Here is a 17687-nt window from a genome sequence, read left to right as displayed (position 1 = left end):
CACTGGACCACCAGGGAAGTCCCTATGTATGCTCTTACTGGCGCAATGGGGATACTCTCTTTGAGAATCTTGGCTGTGGAGCACATGAAGAGAGAGGCACAGTTAGGGTGACCTTGTTCATTTCCCCTACTGGACTATGAGAGCCTAGTCTTGCTTATCTTTATTGGTCTAGCTCTGTGGGCAGTGACTTCAAATAGTGGTCTCTCAGCAATTATTAGCAGTTGCTAATAATAACCATTTAATGAAAATTCACTATGTGCCCAGAACTTTTCATGCATTATTTTCAGCAAATCATTATGACAACTCCTCTGAGGTAGACAGTATTATTTTCACTTTTCAGATGAGTCTCTGAGAGACCAGGCACCAAACAGAGTACCTGAATAGTATGTCCTTTCATCACAGACAAACCAAGGGTATGCTTTGGATAATAAAAAAAAAGCATTGCTTTCTACGTTCTTTCATCTATTTATTTATTTAGCAAACTCTCACTGAGCACCTACTATGTGCTAGGAGGCCCCAAGACAGGAGACAGAGACAGAAAAGTGTGTTTTAAGACATAGTTCCTTGTTTTGAGAAATTCCTTTTCATGCAAAGGAGATAGACACATGAACCAACAATTTTATTTCAAAGCCCTTAACAGGATTATTGAGAAGGACTATCTGCCTAATTAAGAAGTTATGAAACCACAGTTTTCTAAAACATTTGTGATGCTAATTATGAGACTATTTATAAAAGTACCTGAAAATGGTTTCAGATGTAAGGAGATAAGTCTCTATTTTAACAACAAATTTTTTGTGTGATGTCATTTTCTAAGATGATACAGTAGTACCACTGTTAATGTTTAGTTCCTCACAGTGTTTTTGGCTTATAAAAGGTACTTAATGGAAACCCAATTGTTCTATCGCAACACTTACTATTTAAATTTTCTTTTTGTTGTTCTTCCAAATACTTTCTCTCAGCACATTTACTCTTTCAGATATTTTACGGTAAGCATTTTAGAGACACCTTCCTTTTTAATTTGGATCTTGGCATCTTAAAAATAGCGCTTGATCAAGGAAAGAACTGCAGTTCCTTCCCCAATCTTGAACTGCCAAGGACTGCCCTCTTAATAATACTTCACATTTATCTTAGCACTTAAGAGTTTTCAAAGTGCTTTCCTATACATTATCTTAATTTAACCCTCTTAATTACTTGATGGGATAGGCTGGAAAGTATTCTTACTGCCATTTTTATTAGTGCTACAAAAACAATACATGTAGAGGACAGAAAACCCCCCAACAATACAGACAGTTACAAAATTAAAAAGAAAATTACTGCTTCTTTATCTCTTTTCAGACCACTCCTCAGATGTAACCATTTTCAACTGTTTCTCTTTTCACTTCTTCTCACATTTCTCTCCACAACTCCAAATCATAGTACCTGGTCATTTCTTGGTTTATCGGCCTTAGGTAGAATCTAAGAATCTAAATTGATTCCTTTCGTGAAAGTAAGAAATTTAGCTTATTCATATTACCTTCCTCTTTCATTCAAATTTTTGCTAATTATATATTTATTTTTAGTTCTTTCATTACGTATCTTTATAATATTAAATAACATAGTGCTTAAATCTGGATTTCTTCATATCTCAACTTTAGAAAAAATATATATTAACTCCATTTATGGCAGATGAAGAATTTTTACTCTATACTTCCCTTCACTTCATCTCTCTCCCTTTTATTCCTAACTTCTATCAGCATTACCATTACTTTTATACTGTTAAGGTTTTAAATTTTAACCTTGTGTCCTGTAACTATGATTCAGTTTTACATGCTTTGTTTACAGCTTGATTAAAAAAATTAAAACATGATACTTATGTTAATATGATTATGAAAATACTGTACACTACAGGTCTAATTAGTGATTAGTTCCACAAGAGAGAAAATGTAGTCTTGTAACTAAACCTATGGAATTCAAAGGAGAATGTTTCAAGCGTCAGAATCAAATGAGACTTAGGTAATAGTGATTGTCCAAAATTAGACTACAATGCTGCAATTTGCATCACATTTGGATCTATGGTTTTTTAATTCAGCTTTTGTTTTTCCTGGAATTTTAAATTACTTAACTTTTCCCCTATACTGTTGGTTCACTTTACAGCCATGCCTCAGTTGCAATTGGTGTTGGCTTCTAATAGCTCATAGCTGCCCACTTTTCCAGAGAATTGCCCTGGGCCTAATGGAAACTGCCTTTTCAGGGAAGTTACCCCTTCTCACACAAGCCTGCAGCTGGCTTACTGCCTGAATGACTGACACAGGGGCAATAGACCAGCTTGCTTCAAGATGGGACCCATTCTCTGGTGCAGTTTGTGATCCCTATTTCCCTGTGGAGTCACTGTACAGCTCATATTCAGCAGAGCCACGTTCTTGCTTAGCTTTTTTCTTGCCCTTTATTATTTCCCTCATTCCCCTTCTCCAAAGAGCATGTCCTCAATAAATCACTTGTAAAAGAATCCTCAACTTAGGCTTTGCTAGCAGTATCAGCTAAATGTTTTTCCTCCCCAAATTTTATATTTTGAAGTCCTAATCCCCATTGTGATGGTATTAGGAAGTGGGGCCTTTGGGAGGTAATTAAGTTCAGATGAGGTCATGAGGTTGGAGCCCTCATAATGGGATTAGTGTCCTTTTAAGAAGAGGAAAAGAGACCAGAGCCCTTCCTCTCTCTCCATGCAAACACACCAAGAAAAGGCCACAGGAGCACACAGCAAGAAGTCTTCTGTCTGCAAGCCAGGAAGAGGGCTCTCACCAGACACCAAATCTACCGGCACCTCAATCTTAAACTTCCCAGACTCCAGAACTCTGAGGAATAAATGTCTGTTGCTAAAGTCACCCAGTCTATGATATTTTGTGATAGCAGCCCGAGCTGATGAAGACAGCTAGGAAACCCAACCTAAAACAATTGTTGATAGAAGATCATAAGTCTTCACCAAATCACTACGGATTATACAGTTTTTTTACCTTTTTTTTTTTTTTTTTTTTTACAGAATCGTCTTTCTTCTTGAATATATTTTTCTTAGAATCCTCTGACTTCCTGATAAAGTTTGGATCAGTTGCTCTCTAAGTATACTATGCATCTAAAATATTGAAATTTCTTTGATTACCTCACTTCTGGGTTAGATCCCCTAATATTTGTATCATATATCTTTCTCTTTCTTGGTTTCTCTTTTGTGTTAAAAACATGCAATAAAATTTAAAGCAATTGTCACAAAAGTTGGACAGGGGGTTAATTTTGTGAGTCACAACAAGTCTGAAAATCTGTTTTCACTAACTTTATGATTGACAGTTTGGCCGAACATATAATTCTGGTTTCAAAATAATTTCCCTTCATCCTTTTAAAGGCAATTCTGCATTGTATTCTAGTTTCTAAGGTGGCTGATGAAAAAGCCAATGTCGGTCTGATTCTTTGGGGGTTGGGGGGAATGCGGGCGGTGGGTAGGAAATCTATTATTTGTCCCTGAAGTTTTTAGCATATTTTTTTCCTTTGGGTTTTCTGAAATTTCATCTATTTGGACACTCAATAAGCTTTTACAATCTGACAACTCCAGTCTTTCTTCAGCTCTAGGAAATTTCCCTGAATTATTTTTTTAATTGTTAAAGCTCCTTTGTTTTTTCTACTCTCTTTCTGGAATTCCTCTTAGATGCACAATGGCTTTATTTGTGGATTTATCATGGACTTATTGTCTGTATTTCTCTTAGTCCCCCTCTCCCCCATTTTTAAAATTATGCTCTACTGTCTGCGAGGTTTCTACAATTTTACCTTCATCTTGGTTCCTCATTTTGGGGCTGTTTTTTTTTTTTTTTTCAGTTATGAGGAATCCTTGGCTTTCCATCTATATTTATGAATAAAGTACTAGATTATTATTGTGAAGATCTAGTATGACTTTCCTCTGGGTGTGTGGGGTTCATGGAGAGGGACAAAATTAGTCTGTTTCTTTTCTTTTTTTTTTTTAATAAGCGTATGTATTTATTTTTGGCAGCATTGGGTCTTCATTGCTGTGTGCGGGCTTTCTCTAGTTGCAGCGACCGGGGGCTATTTAGTCTGTTTCAACAGTGCATGTTTAGTGAATCATGCTTATTGTCATCCGCAGCTCACTTTTGCTCTCATACCTGCTAACTCTGGGCTTAGAGCCTCTCCTGGTCTTATAGGCAGAAACAACTTCAACTGCTGTCTCTGCTGCAGTCTCCTGCATGGGTCCTGGGCTGTGACTTCCTCTCTCAACATGAATCATTTCAAAGGCTTCAGTTCTCAGTACTGTTATGGATGTGTCCCCTCTCATACATCTTTATGGTTGATCTAAGGAATGGCTGGGAGGAGAGTGAGGTCAGCTCATGTGTGTCGCCTGCCCTCCCGAACCAGAGCTTGGTCACTGCCATTTTCTAGTTCCCGAAACTTGGGCACACCGGAATTATATGCTTTGTCAAATGACTAGTAAGCTGTGGAGGTGAAAACTAGAATCCCGGTTTTCTGTCGCCTAGTCTAATGTTCTTTCCATTTCTCTGTACCTCTTCACCACGCCTTGTCCTCTCAGTCCTTATCAGTGGAATTCAAGACAGCTCAGCAGGAATGTTTACAAGCAGATTTTTGAGCACGTGTCTCATTAAAGCCAGATGTGAGGACAGATAATGCATTTGTATTTGCTTTGAATATTTTTCCTGAGTCAATGTCACTGTCACTCTCATCTTGGGCTTACACAGAAACATCAGAGATAAAAAGAGTTGGAAAGTTTTTAGTTTTAAAACCAGTGTAAGTCACTTGCAATAAAAGCTTTAAAATAAATTAGTTGACTGGGGGGAAAAGCACTTTCAAAAATGCTCACTATGACCTGTGAACATCACATTTATTAGGGCCTACTCCGGTTCCAGTTTCTGAAAGCTGGTGGTGTGTGGGCTGAAGAAGAGACATATCAATTACTTTTGTCTACTGTGTAGCCAAAACAAGCACCTCCCTTAACCTCAATCAGACCCACCTGTATTTTCCCTCTCGTTGCCAGTTTTTGTACCCATTAATCATTGAAAAACAGAAGCTGGAACACGGAATTATGGCCGTTATTACACACACAGGGCCTGTTAAACCAAGCGGATTAAAATTTCTCACCTTCATTTTCAGAAAACCATAGTTAATATTAACTGAGAGGAATAGGTATAAAGTAGGGATTCCCTTTTAATTAGGAAATCTGAGAGCAGAGAGTAACAATTCGCTCATTCAGTGAACAAACTTCTATCAAGTACCTCCTACTATATGCAGGCATTGTTAGAAATTTGGAATAAAAACAGATAAAATGGTGAGCATCTAGTGGAGGAGGGAGGCACGAACTAAATAACAAAAATACATGGTAAAATTATGAACTGGGAAACACCATGAAGGTAAAGTCCACACACAGTACCATTGATAACCAGGGGAAGGCAGGCAGGGAAGGCTTTTCTACAGGAGGAACTTTTTTTTTTTTAATTGGAGTATAGTTGCTTTACAATGTTGTGTTAGTTTCTGCTGTACAGCAAAGTGAATCAGCCACGTATACATATATCCCCTGTTCCTTGGATTTTGAAGGAGGAACGTGTGAGGTGAGTTATATTTGTGAGGGAGCAGGGTCAAAAAGGAAGAGAATTTTAGGCAGAGGGAATAGAAGGTGGAAGGGCCCCAGAACACGAGAGGGCATGGTACAGACTGAAAAGAGCCAGAGCAGCTGTAGACACAGGCAAAATCCAGAGCCCAAGGGCCTGCAGGCTTGGGCACCATGGGAAGGCACTGAAGGAGGGGAGGGAGTCTGACTGCATTTGTATCCAGAAAAACCATCCTGCATGTACCATGAGGCACAAGCTGGAGACAGGCAACAGAGGGTCTAGGAGGTCAGCTAGAAGACCACATTGGTAGCCCAAGTGAAAAATGGTGCTGACTTGGACAAAGGTTTTGTAGTGGAGTTAAAGAAAAATGGGTGGATTCAAGAGATATTGAGAGAGTAGACCTTCTGGGGTTGGTGGTGGATTAAACATGGAGAGTGAGAGAGAAGGCATCTGGACGTCAAGGACAACTGGTCTCTCACAGGTGGGTGCATGCCGGAGGAAACACCATATTCTAGACAGTAGGCTCAGGAGATTAAGAAGATTAAAGTGATTAAAGAGTCAAGCCTGGGTGGGTAGGAGGCTGGTGTCCTATTATCAAGAAGAGAGAAACCAACAAAAACACATGAGTTAGAGTGGCTGAGAGGACTGCCAAGGAGAAGTATTTACCAGGCGTTTGAAAATATATGACTTGAAGTTCAGGATTGGAGATGTGGATTTGGAAGTCACCTCCAAACAGTTAAAGCTGGGAAGGGGAAAGGGGAAAGTTGATGAGATCACCAAGGACTTAAGAGTAAGGATTTCAGAAGATAGACCCAAAGTGAGAACCTTAGGAAATGTATTACTTGAAGTTCCATAAAGAAGAAGGGTTGTCAATGACAGGGGCAGAGAAGAAGCCATCAGAGAGGCAGGAAATGAGTGGGAGGAGTGTGACATCAGGGAAAGCAGGTGATCAGCTTTGTAGGAGGGGGATCAGAATTGCAGGAGGAACAGGGTTAATAGTGTTAAACTGCTTACGCTTCAAGCCATAAGTTAATATTGAGAGATCTGGGGAAAAGCTCATTAGGCTTGAGGCAGAGAAACAGAAAAGACAGGACCAAAAAAAACTATAGGGAAGGACAGGCTGGCTCAGGAAATGCCTGTTGAACAAAAGAAGGTTGAATGGGACTTCTCTGGTGGTGCAGTGGTTAGGAATCTGCCTGCCAATGCAGGGGACACGGGTTCGAGCCCTGGTCCGGGAAGATCCCACATGCTGTGGAGCAAATAAGCCCATGCGCCACAGCTACTGAGCCTGCGCTCTAGAGCCCGCAAGCCACAACTGCTGAGCCTGAGTGCCACAACTACTGAAGCCCACGCGCCTAGAGCCTGTGCTCCACAACAAGAGAAGCCACCGTAATGAGAAGCCCGTGCACCGCAACAAAGAGTATCCCCTGTTTGCCACAACTAGAGAAAGCCCGCATGCAGCAACGAAGACCCAACACAGCCAATAAATAAATAAATAAAAATTTTTAAAAAATAAAAGAAGGCTGAAAAGTGAGCTGACCTCCCCGTTCCAGGGAAAGCTCTTGGTGGTACCTCTAGAGTTTTAATTTACAGTTGTGCAAATTCCATTGTTTTCCATTGTGTTCTGAAGAACATAAAATAATGCAGCTGGAATGATTATTCACCCCTAGGTCTTTTCTGGTCATTGTTTGATATTAAATGTAAAGTTACTTTAAAAGTTATATTTAATCAACTTGCTCAGTGACCTCAGAAGTTGCAGCTTCCATTTTATGGCTGCACAAATGACTGATGGGGGACCCAGTCTTGATCTAATTGACATAATGATGTCTGCTGCTTCCTCCCACACAGGATCCTTGGGTAGCGCAGGAAACAGTCAGGGGGCCTAAGGTACCCGTAAAAGGAGGGCACATCTGACAGCTTGCACTCTTTGGGGTAGATTACAGAGCAAGGAAGGGAACTTTCAGATGTTACTAGATTTCTCCCAGTTTAACAGAGATTTCTTATTGGAAATGCATCCAAAGGACACGGGTGGGTAGCTGGTTGCTTGTCAGTAGGCAATTTGGTGGCTGCACAAGCTGCAGAACCTATACAGCCACACAATAAGACATATTTACATTTCTCTATATCATCTAGAAATGGAAATATGCAATGGAAATTAATCGTTCTGCTGCAACATCCTCCTGCCACTCCTGATCAAAAGCAAATCATTACAGCTGTGAGTCTCCAAGGAAAGGGCAAAGACATGAGATTTGGGAAGACTGCGGTTTAAATCTCTGCTCTGTACCTACTGGTATGACCCTAGGCAGGTTACTTCACATTTCTGTGTCTCAGATTCATCATCTAAAAGCAAGAAGTAATATGGTGCTGACTCCCAAATCTACACTTCGGCCCAGATCTCTCTCCTAAGCTCCCCACCCTTATGTTCAACTGCCTCTTGGACACTATGTAGGTGTTTCATGGGCAACTCAAATTCATTTGTCCAAAGCCAAACTCATCTCTACCCCCATCCCCGATAAAACAAAACACTGCTCTTCCTGCAGGTTTCCTAGGTTTCCAACCAGTTCCACAGGCTGGAAACTTGGGCGGCATCCCTGACTTCATCTTCTGCCTTACTCCATTTCCAGTTCGTCACCATGTCCTATCAATGTTATCCTCCAACTATTTCTCCAACCCTACTTTCACCGTAATAGTGATTTTCTTCCCTGTCTGGACCCCTCATCTCCTGCCACTTGCCCTCCTGTATCTTATACTGGAACCACACTGAGCTGCTTTTAGTCCTTGAGACGTGCCACGGACTTACTTTCCACCTGGCCTTTGAAATGGTGGTTCTCTTTGCTTGTAATGCCCTGGTCATATCGCATCCTTTTCTGTCTTCTGCTTAAATGCCATTTCTTTTGGGAGCCTCCCCTCATTCCCACCCTCTGGACCAGGCTAGGTACCCCTGCTCAGCAGTCCCATAATACCTGTTACCGCCCCTTACTAGAGTACTTATCAAAGTGTATTTTGGAGACTCATCTGTTTATTTTCTTCCTAAACCCTTAGCTCCTTAAAACAGGAATTGTATCCATCTTGTTTACTAATATATCCTCAGCCCTCAATACATACGTGTGGAAAGAAGGAACGAAGATAGGAAAGAAATTAGCAAGAGAAGAACTGATTAAAAATGATATAAGAAAGCTTGCTTGGTAAAAGGCATCTATCACTATTGCTATTCCAGGGAAAAGAAGTTTCAGAAGGCAATTCTTGTATATTAAGGCACCTCACCTGCTTGGAAGGGGATCTGGGGGTAAAGCATTCCCTGAATTCAGAATGGAGACGTCCTTACTCACCCTATGAAGCTGAGGATATATGGGAAGTAAGGTTTCCCCCTCCCCATACCTCCATTGGTGTGTGAGGGGGCTACCTACAGCCATTGACAATGTACTTTCAGGAAGTTGCTTAATTTCTTTGAGCTTTGGTTTGCTTATATATAACATGAGGAGACTGGACGAGATCACCTCAAGGGTCTATTCCAAATCCAACGTGGTTTAATTTTAACTTGTAACCCATTCCTTTCTTCCTTAAGGCTTTTGGATCCCATTTATTTATTTTTCCTTCTTTCCCCCTTCTCACCTAGGTTTATTAGTGGTAAAAAATAAAGGTTGAAAGATTTGGGGGGAAGTAGACAAGAGTATATATGTTACCCGTTCTACACTTTGGTCTTTGTTCGACTGTCTTCTCTTTGCATAGGCTTTATCTGATCTTCCAGGTAGTCTAGGATGTTTTCAGAGTGGCTCAGATTCAGACCAAATTTTTACCTTGGAGACATTAGTTTCAGCCACACCATCTACTGGCATTTCCATCGATTTTTTTTTTTTTTTTTCTTGCCAGAAAGGTTGGCTCTGGTCAGCAATTTAGGCCAAATGTCCTTTCACAGATGAATAGTCAGAGACATACAGGTCTATCCTGGGTATCTTTCAAACCACACTTCAAAGACTTTAATGAATAGTGAGACTTCCCTTGGAATGAGGCTGCCTGATGGCTCAGTCTTCCCAAGGTGCCATGTTAGTTCACGTCTACGAACTCCTCTCTCAGTTCTCGATGTGGCTCGTTCCTTCTCACTGTTCATGTCTCAGCTCAAATATCATCTCCTCGTAGAAAATTCCCTTGACTACCTTGGTTACATCAGCCCTCCCACTCCGCAGTTACTTTACCACATTGCTGTTTCATTATCACCACAGCATTTATCACGGCCTGAAATTATAGTGCTTATTTATTTGCTTATTCCATGTTTTCTCATTCACTAAAATGTAGGTTTTATGGAAGATGGGACTCTATCCATCTTGTTCAGTGCTGTATACCCAGCAGTGAAGACAGTGCATTCACAAGATAGATGCTTGAATAAATACCATGGTGAATGGATGAACCTTTGGGATGTGGTGGGGTTTACTCAGTCCATTCACCTAGCAGCCAATAAATGTCAGCACCTCCATGGAATTACTGTGGAAAATGAGTGGATTAACAATTTTAAGGTTTTTAACATCAGACTAGGTGGTCTCTTATGGACTTTTCAATCTGATATTCTTTGCTTTCTAGTCACATTATATATCTTTTAGCTAGGTAATGCTATCTATATGCAAATTATATCCATATATCTATCATATATTTATATATTTATATATCCTATATACATATAGATATCAATACCTATTTGTCTACCCTAAAATTTCTAATATTTTAAATAATGACTTAGAGCAGTGGTTTACTTTTTTTAAGCTGAGAAATCCTTTCTTCAAGTGAAAATCTTATAGGGAAGCCTAATATATATGAGATACAATGAAGTCCCCTGAAAGAAGAAAGACTGTAGGGGAGGGGCTTCCCTGGTGGCACAGTGGTTGAGAGTCCGCCTGCCAATGCAGGGGACACGGGTTTGTGCCCTGGTCCAGGAAGATCCCACATGCCGCGGAGTGGCTAGGCCCATGAGCCATGGCCACTGAGCCTGCGTGTCCGGAGCCTGTGCTCCGCTATGGGAGAGGCCACAGCAGTGAGAGGCCCGCGTACCACAAAGAAATAAAAATTAAAAAAAAAAAAAAGAACAGTGGGGAGGAAGAAGAGAGTTTATAGCTCTGCCTGCTTCCCAGAATAACATCTTCTTCCTCATGATAGCCCCTGGGATATTTTGACTATTTATGGATTATAATAATACTAAGCAATATTTTCTGAATACTTACTACATACTAAGTACTTTACATGTATCACCTCATCTAATTCTTATAACAATCCTATGAAATAGATATATTATTATTGTCTGTATTAGGCAAATAAGAGAACAAGGTTTAAAGAACTAAAAGTAAAAACCTTGTCCAAGGCCTTCACGGGAGTCATTTTCCAAGATAGCTGCCAATGCCCCTACCTCCTGGTGCTAGTACCCTTGTGAAGTCCCCTCTTACACTGAATCAGGGCTGACCAGTGTGACCAGTAGAAAGTGGCAGAGGTGATGATGGTATGTAATTTCCAAGGCAAGATCATAAAGGCACTGTGCCCTCTGCCTTGCTCCCTTGGATCACTCACTCTGGGGTAAGCCAGTTGCCATGTCATCAGAACACTCAAGCGGCCTGTGGAGCCCATATGGAATAAAACTGATCTCCCTGCCAATAGCCTGCAGCATCTTGCCACATGAGTGAGCTACCTCAGAAGCAGATTTCCCAACCCCAGAGAAGTCTTCAGCTGACTGCAACCCCATGGGAGACCTTGTGCCAGAATCACTTAGCCAAACCGCTCCCAAATTTCTGCACTACAGAAACTGTGGAAGATAAAAAATGATTTTTACTGTTGTAAGCCAGACAGTTTGGGGATGATTTGTTACACAGCCGTAGGTAACTGGTGTAGTCTTGTAGACAGTTCAATGGCAGAACCAGGATTTTATCCCAGGTCTGACTCCAGAGACTATGCTCTTAACCATGAATGCTCTATTTTCTTACACACTCATTTTTAACACAAATGAAAAACAAAATAAAAGTTATGCAAGTATCTTACAAACTCCATGTCACAGAGGAAAAAACTGAGGCTCACAGAGATTTAAAAATTAATTGGCAATCCAAGACTTGACATCAGGCGGTCTAATTTCAAGACCTGCGCTCTTCATTATCATGCTAAGCTAACATCATAATCACAAGAATCTTTCAGTAAAATTAATCTGAAGTCAGAATGCTAGATGGAATGGAAAGGAAAGAGCATGGAAGTGTGGTCCTTGACTGGGAGGCTACTGTGCTTATTGAACAGAATAGTTATTTGAGGGAAATCAAGACCTCTGTCATGGAGAGTAACTTCTAAACTATTTCTCAAAGTATCTTTGATTACTATTATTGGCGATTGAAGATTTGAATGGGCAGGTCATTGGTCTTTAACAATAAATTATTTCTCATATTGCAATAATTTCTACTCATTGGTCAATATTCCAGAAAGAAATTAACCATGGTCATTGTCCAACATGACCTCCCAAATGGTGGGAGCTGGGCCGGTTGAAGATGGTTCTCAGCATTCACTATAATGTTTAGTCTCTGTTTTCCTGTAGCACTTCAATATTTACTTTTATATCATAACATGTACCACTGTTTTTAAAAGAGGAAGGAGAATGGACCAAGATTTTCTCCCTTGAGGTAAGCTAACAGATCAGTGATAATTGAAATGAGAAATCCTGGCGCAGGAAGAGAGAAGTGATTGTGCTCTATCCTTGGTAGACTTTTGAGTCATTCATGCAGTATAGTGTATGGAGATCTCTAGTGAGTCATGCATTGCTAACTATGGAAGAAAAATGTATTTTCTAAAGCTGTCTCTTATTACTCATGTCTTTCAGTGAGCATCAGCAGATGCTGGTACCCTATTGACTGGTGATCTAATAGGAAGTTTCTCAGAGACAGACAGATCTGACACAATCTTCCTCTAACTCTGATAAATTTGGCACAAGTCCTTTTATTTGGCTTGCAAGCTGTTTGCATTAACATTGTGACTTATTTTTGGCTTGGTGTTAAAAGGATTGTTTAGTAACAAAAACGGAGCATTTGGATTGGGTGGCAGCCGGGAGGAATGCTTTTATTTTATAATGAAACAACCTAACAAATGTTTTTTACAGTGATTCATTACTCATGTGGGAAAAATTTCTTTTTATATATATTCTCTCTCTATTTGATGCATGAAGCTGTTCTACCTTCAATATTTAGGCAGAATTTCTAGCAAGCAATTTGGGAACAATATCTGCAAATTATAAAGATATAGGTTCCTCTGCAAAATAAGCAGTATTGAAACTATAGGATTGAATATTAGGAACCACTTGGGTTCTATTTCTAACTGGGTCAGAGTTGGTGTATAACCTTGAGCTATTCACTTAATCTTTTTTAAACTTAGGTTTTCTGTCTAAAATAGACAGAAATTGCTTACCTATTTAGCCAAGGCAGAAACAATTTCCTGATAGGAAGATGACTCAGCCGCGTAGGGAGGTGATGTAGCCTCTTGTCCTGGAAATCTTCAGGGAGATGGAGGCAGCCAGACGCCTGGGACCACACAAGTGAAGCCTGACCTTTAGGGACAGTAAAGAGATGCAGTCATTGAGGGCATGCTATTTGCCAGTCACTGAGCTAGATCCTGGGAGATAATGGTGAACCAGACTTACCCAAAGTTTCTGCCCTTATGAAGTTTACTGTTGAGGATGCTGTGTGCATGTTTCAGATGATTCAGAGAGAGGTTCTATTATTTTATTATCTGGGTCTGAGAGTTTTTTATTTTTTATTTTTATGGGATCATGTAGGATCACTCTCAAGAAATACAATTGTGGGAGACTTATGGGAGAGGAGTCTGATGTTGTATGGGGTATTGTTAAAACAGGCCTTGTTAAAACAGGGCTTGACCGCCCCAGCTCAGATGGAAGCAACGGAATCACATGGGCATTGCTTGTTACCTGAGATGAGAGTGTGGAGTTTTAACATATCTTGCATGGATTTTGGGGTCAAAGTTAGTGGCTCCTCCTCTCCACTGCCCCCAGAAGGGCTTTTTACCAATCTGCTGATGTCCCACTTGGATGATGGGGCTGAAGCAATTGAACAATGGATTCTGACTACACAAGCTGCTCCTGTTCTTCTGTGGTCAAGGGCACAACCAGTAGTGGTGTATAAGCAGTGTAGTGGCATCACTGGTCTTGCACCAAGATTTTGTTTCTAGATCACCTCTTACAAAGCAGTGGTTCTTCCTACTGTAGGAAATTTGAAATGCTCCTTCTCTTGCCATTGTGCGTGTTGCTCATGCAGGGAAAAAGCTGCCACAGGTGCTGAGATTAGGGAGGTGGAGAGACAGCTGCAGCGTCACACAGTGGGTCCTTTGAGCAAATGTCAACTGTCTGGGGTATCCCAAGTCTTTCAGTGTTACTGGCTAATTTGTTCCATTATAATTTTTAATTTTTAATTGCAACATTCACTTTATTATGGTCTGGAACTGAACCCGCAATATCTCAGAGGTCTGTCTGCCTATACCCAAAAGAATTGAAAGCGGGGTCTCGAAGAGATATTTTTAAACCCATGTTCACAGAAGCACTATTCACAATAGCTAAAAGGTGGAAGCAACCCAAGTGTCCATTGACAGATAAATGGACAAGCAAAATGTGGTGTAAACATACAATGGAATATCACTCAGCCCTAAATAGGAAGGCAATTCTGACACCTGCTACAACATGGATGAACCTTGAGGACATTATGCTGAGTGAAATAAGCCAGTCACAAAAAGACAACTATTGTATCATTCCACTTAGATGAGGTACCCAGAGTAGCCAAAATCAGAGACACAAAGTGGCTGCCAAAGGTCGGGGTGGGGGATAGGGAGTTAGGAGATAGGGGACAGAGTTTCAGTTCGGAATGTTGAGAGGCTCTGGAGATGGTGGTGATGGTGGTGGCAGCCCGACAACTTGAGTGTACTTAATGCCACTGAACTGTGCACTTAAAATGGTAAATTTTGTTGTGTTTTTACAATTTAAGAAACGGTCACCCCAAAAGTCACATCGTCAAGTCACCCGTTCCGTATGTACCGTTTGTCTTTTCCTCTCTGGGGCCTGGCAGCCCTTACATTTTCCCCACTGCCTGACATCCAAACAAGAGAGCCTGGACCACGTCACCCTGTGGGGCTTATCGTTTCCTCTCCTCTCCGGGCTTCCAGGGGTCGGTGGGAAGTCCCTTCACCCGACAGGCCCGGGGCCAGCTGGCACCCGCTAGAGAACAGAATGTGCCTGCTTCTTCCCAAATCCGTGTTTGGTGATGTCACCTTGGCAGTTTTAAGTCATTGGGAGTGGGAGTGTTCACACCAGGGAAATGGGCGAGCGCCACAGACCAGGGCTTTCTGTTCGGGGAGCTGCTTCCAGCGCGTCGCCGCCTCACCCTCGGTCTGACAGGTCCCTCTGCCAGAGGTGCGCCTTATTTGCCAGCAGGAAGGAATGCCCAGGCCATGCCCAACACACCCCACGTGTGCCGCCCGCCTGGCTCAGTCGGGAGATGGGGTGCCCAGGTCCCCGCCGCTCGCCCTCCCGCCTTTGGAACAAAGGACAGTCTTGACTGAGGAGGCTCCGAGAGCAGCTCACAGGCCCCAAGATGGTCAGCTGGGCCACACGGTGGGTCTACCCCGAGAGACCCTTCTCCTCCTTCATTAACACACAGGCAAGTGGGGACACAGGGCCCGGCCTGCACTGCCATAAAGCCCGTACACATCAGGCCCTGCAGCACGCGGCCCGGCCGGCCTTACCGCCGTTGTGGTAGTGCTGCGCGGACTCCTCAAACGACCGGTAGTAGCTCTGCTGGGCGTAGGATGCCAGCTGGTCGGTGTAATCGCCGTGTGGTCCGGGGGTGTCTGTCCGGCTCATGGGCTCCGAGGTGGCCTGGCGGTGGCCGTACAGCTCGCCACAGTTGTTCTCCCCCTGGCACAGGTACTCTGGGAGGAGTCTTGACGGGAGGACTTGCCGCTGCCCCACCGCGCGGCTCCCCTGCCCGCTCCGGCCATCATGGCCATGGACTGGCCTGCGTAGTGCGGGCTCCCGCCCTGCACCCAGCTGTAGCGGGCCGAAGCCGCCTGGGTTGGGCTGCATGTTGATGTTGGCCCAAGACACGTCGTTGCTAATGGCGCCTTGGCCCTGCAAGCGATACGCTCTGCGAGGCCGGTCCCGAGTGGCTGTAGCCGGGCCCCGAGCCCTGGCTGCTGCCTGACGCGCTTGTGGAGGCGCTGGGCAGCGCGCTGTGCGCCGTCCGCCGCGTGAACACGTGGTTCGGACCGATGTCGGTCTGCGCCTGCGTGAGGGAGGACGGCGGCAGGCAGGCGGCTGTGGCATCAATGAGGCTGCCCCGGAAGTGCGGGCCCTGGTCAGAGGAGCTCCGGAACAGCCCTCCGCCGGGCGGGGCCCGGCGTCCTGCTCGGGGTGGGCGGCCGTACAGCAGGGACTGCATATTCTGGTTGGAGTTTGAGATCGTGGCCCGGTAGACCAGGTTCCGGTGCAGGGCCCGCTGGTAGTGGGTGCACTCACCGTCTTGCCCTTGCTCTGATAGTCCAGGATGAACTGGATCAGGTGGTGGTTCTCATCTAGCATCTTCTGCGTGGTTTGCTGCATGACTTCTCCTTTGCCTCTCTGCCGGGCGAATGCGAAGGCCACCGACATGGTGGCGGGTGCCCCATTATACTTTTTAAATTAAAACGATGCGAAAGCCTTTCTTACTTTGAGGGATGTCTCAGCACCCTTGTAATATCTCTCATGATTTTTTTTAATGAAATATAGTAGACTTACAATGTTGTATTAATTTCTGCTGAACGGCACAGTAAGTAATTCAGTTATACATATATATACATTCTTTTTTATGTTCTTTTCCATTATGGTTTATCTCAGGATATTGAATCCAGTTCCCTGTGCTATACAGTAGGACCTTGTTTATCAATTCTATCTATATATCATAGTTTGCATCTGCTAACCCCAAACTCCCAATCCATCCCTCCCGCCATCCCCTCCTCCCCTTTTGGTAACAGTAAATTTGTCTTCTATGTCTGTGAGTCTGTTTCATAGATAGGTTTATTTGTGCCATATTTTAGATTCCACATATAAGTGATATCATATGGTATTTGTCTTTCTTTCTGACTTACTTCAGCTAGTATGATAATCTCTAGGTCTATCCATGTTGCTGTAAATGGCATTATTTCATCCCTTTTTATGGTGAGTATTGTTCCATTGTATCTATGTACCACATCTTCTTTATCCATTCATTTGTCGATGGACATTTAGGTTGTTTCCATGTCTTGTCTATTGTGAATAGTGCTGCTGTGAACATGCAGCACTATTCACAATAGTGCATGTATCTTTTTCAATTATAGTTTTGTCTGGATATATGTATGCCCAGGAGTGGGATTGCTGGATCATATGGTAATTCTATTTTTGGTTTTTTGAGGAACCTCCATACTGTTTTCCATAGTGGCTGCACCAACTTACATTCCCACCAGCAGTGTAGGAGGGTTCCCTTTTCTCCACACCCTCTCCAGCATTTGTTATTTGCAGACTTTTTAATGACAGCCATTCTAACCAGTGTGAAGTGGTACCTCACTGTGGTTTTGATTTGCATTTCTCTAACAATCAGTGATGTTGAGCATCTTTTCATGTGCCTATTGGCCGTCTGTATGTCTTTTAAAAAATTTTTTAACATCTTTATTGGAGTATAATTGCTTTACAATGGTGTGTTAGTTTCTGCTTTATAACAAAGTGAATCAGCTACACATATACATATATCCCCATATCTCCTCCCTCTTGCGTCTCCCTCCCACCCTTCCTATCCCACCCCTCTAGGTGGTCACAAAGCACCAAGCTGATCTCCCTGTACTATGTGGCTGCTTCCCACCAGCTATCTATTTTACATTTGTTAGTATATATAAGTCCGTGCCACTCTCTCACTTCATCCCAGCTTACCCTTCCCCCTCCCTGTGTCTTCAAGTCCACTCTGTATGTCTGCGTCTTTATTCCTGTCCTGCCCCTAGGTTCTTCAGAACCTTTTTTTTTTTTTTTTAGATTCCATATATATGTGTTAGCATACGGTATTTGTTTTTCTCTTT

The 17687-nt window shown here is 42.6% G+C and overlaps 1 pseudogene; it reads right to left on the bottom strand.

Moving 5' to 3' along the window:
* Positions 1–15315: 15315 nt before the first annotated feature.
* LOC137211069 (calcium-responsive transactivator pseudogene) lies at positions 15316–16254 on the bottom strand (annotated as a pseudogene).
* Positions 16255–17687: the final 1433 nt, after the last annotated feature.

This window comes from Pseudorca crassidens, chromosome 18 (assembly GCF_039906515.1).
Source record: "Pseudorca crassidens isolate mPseCra1 chromosome 18, mPseCra1.hap1, whole genome shotgun sequence".
NCBI lineage: Eukaryota > Metazoa > Chordata > Mammalia > Artiodactyla > Delphinidae > Pseudorca > Pseudorca crassidens.
The sequence above is the reverse complement of the archived record's forward strand: the minus strand, read 5'-3'. Positions and strand labels throughout refer to the sequence as shown.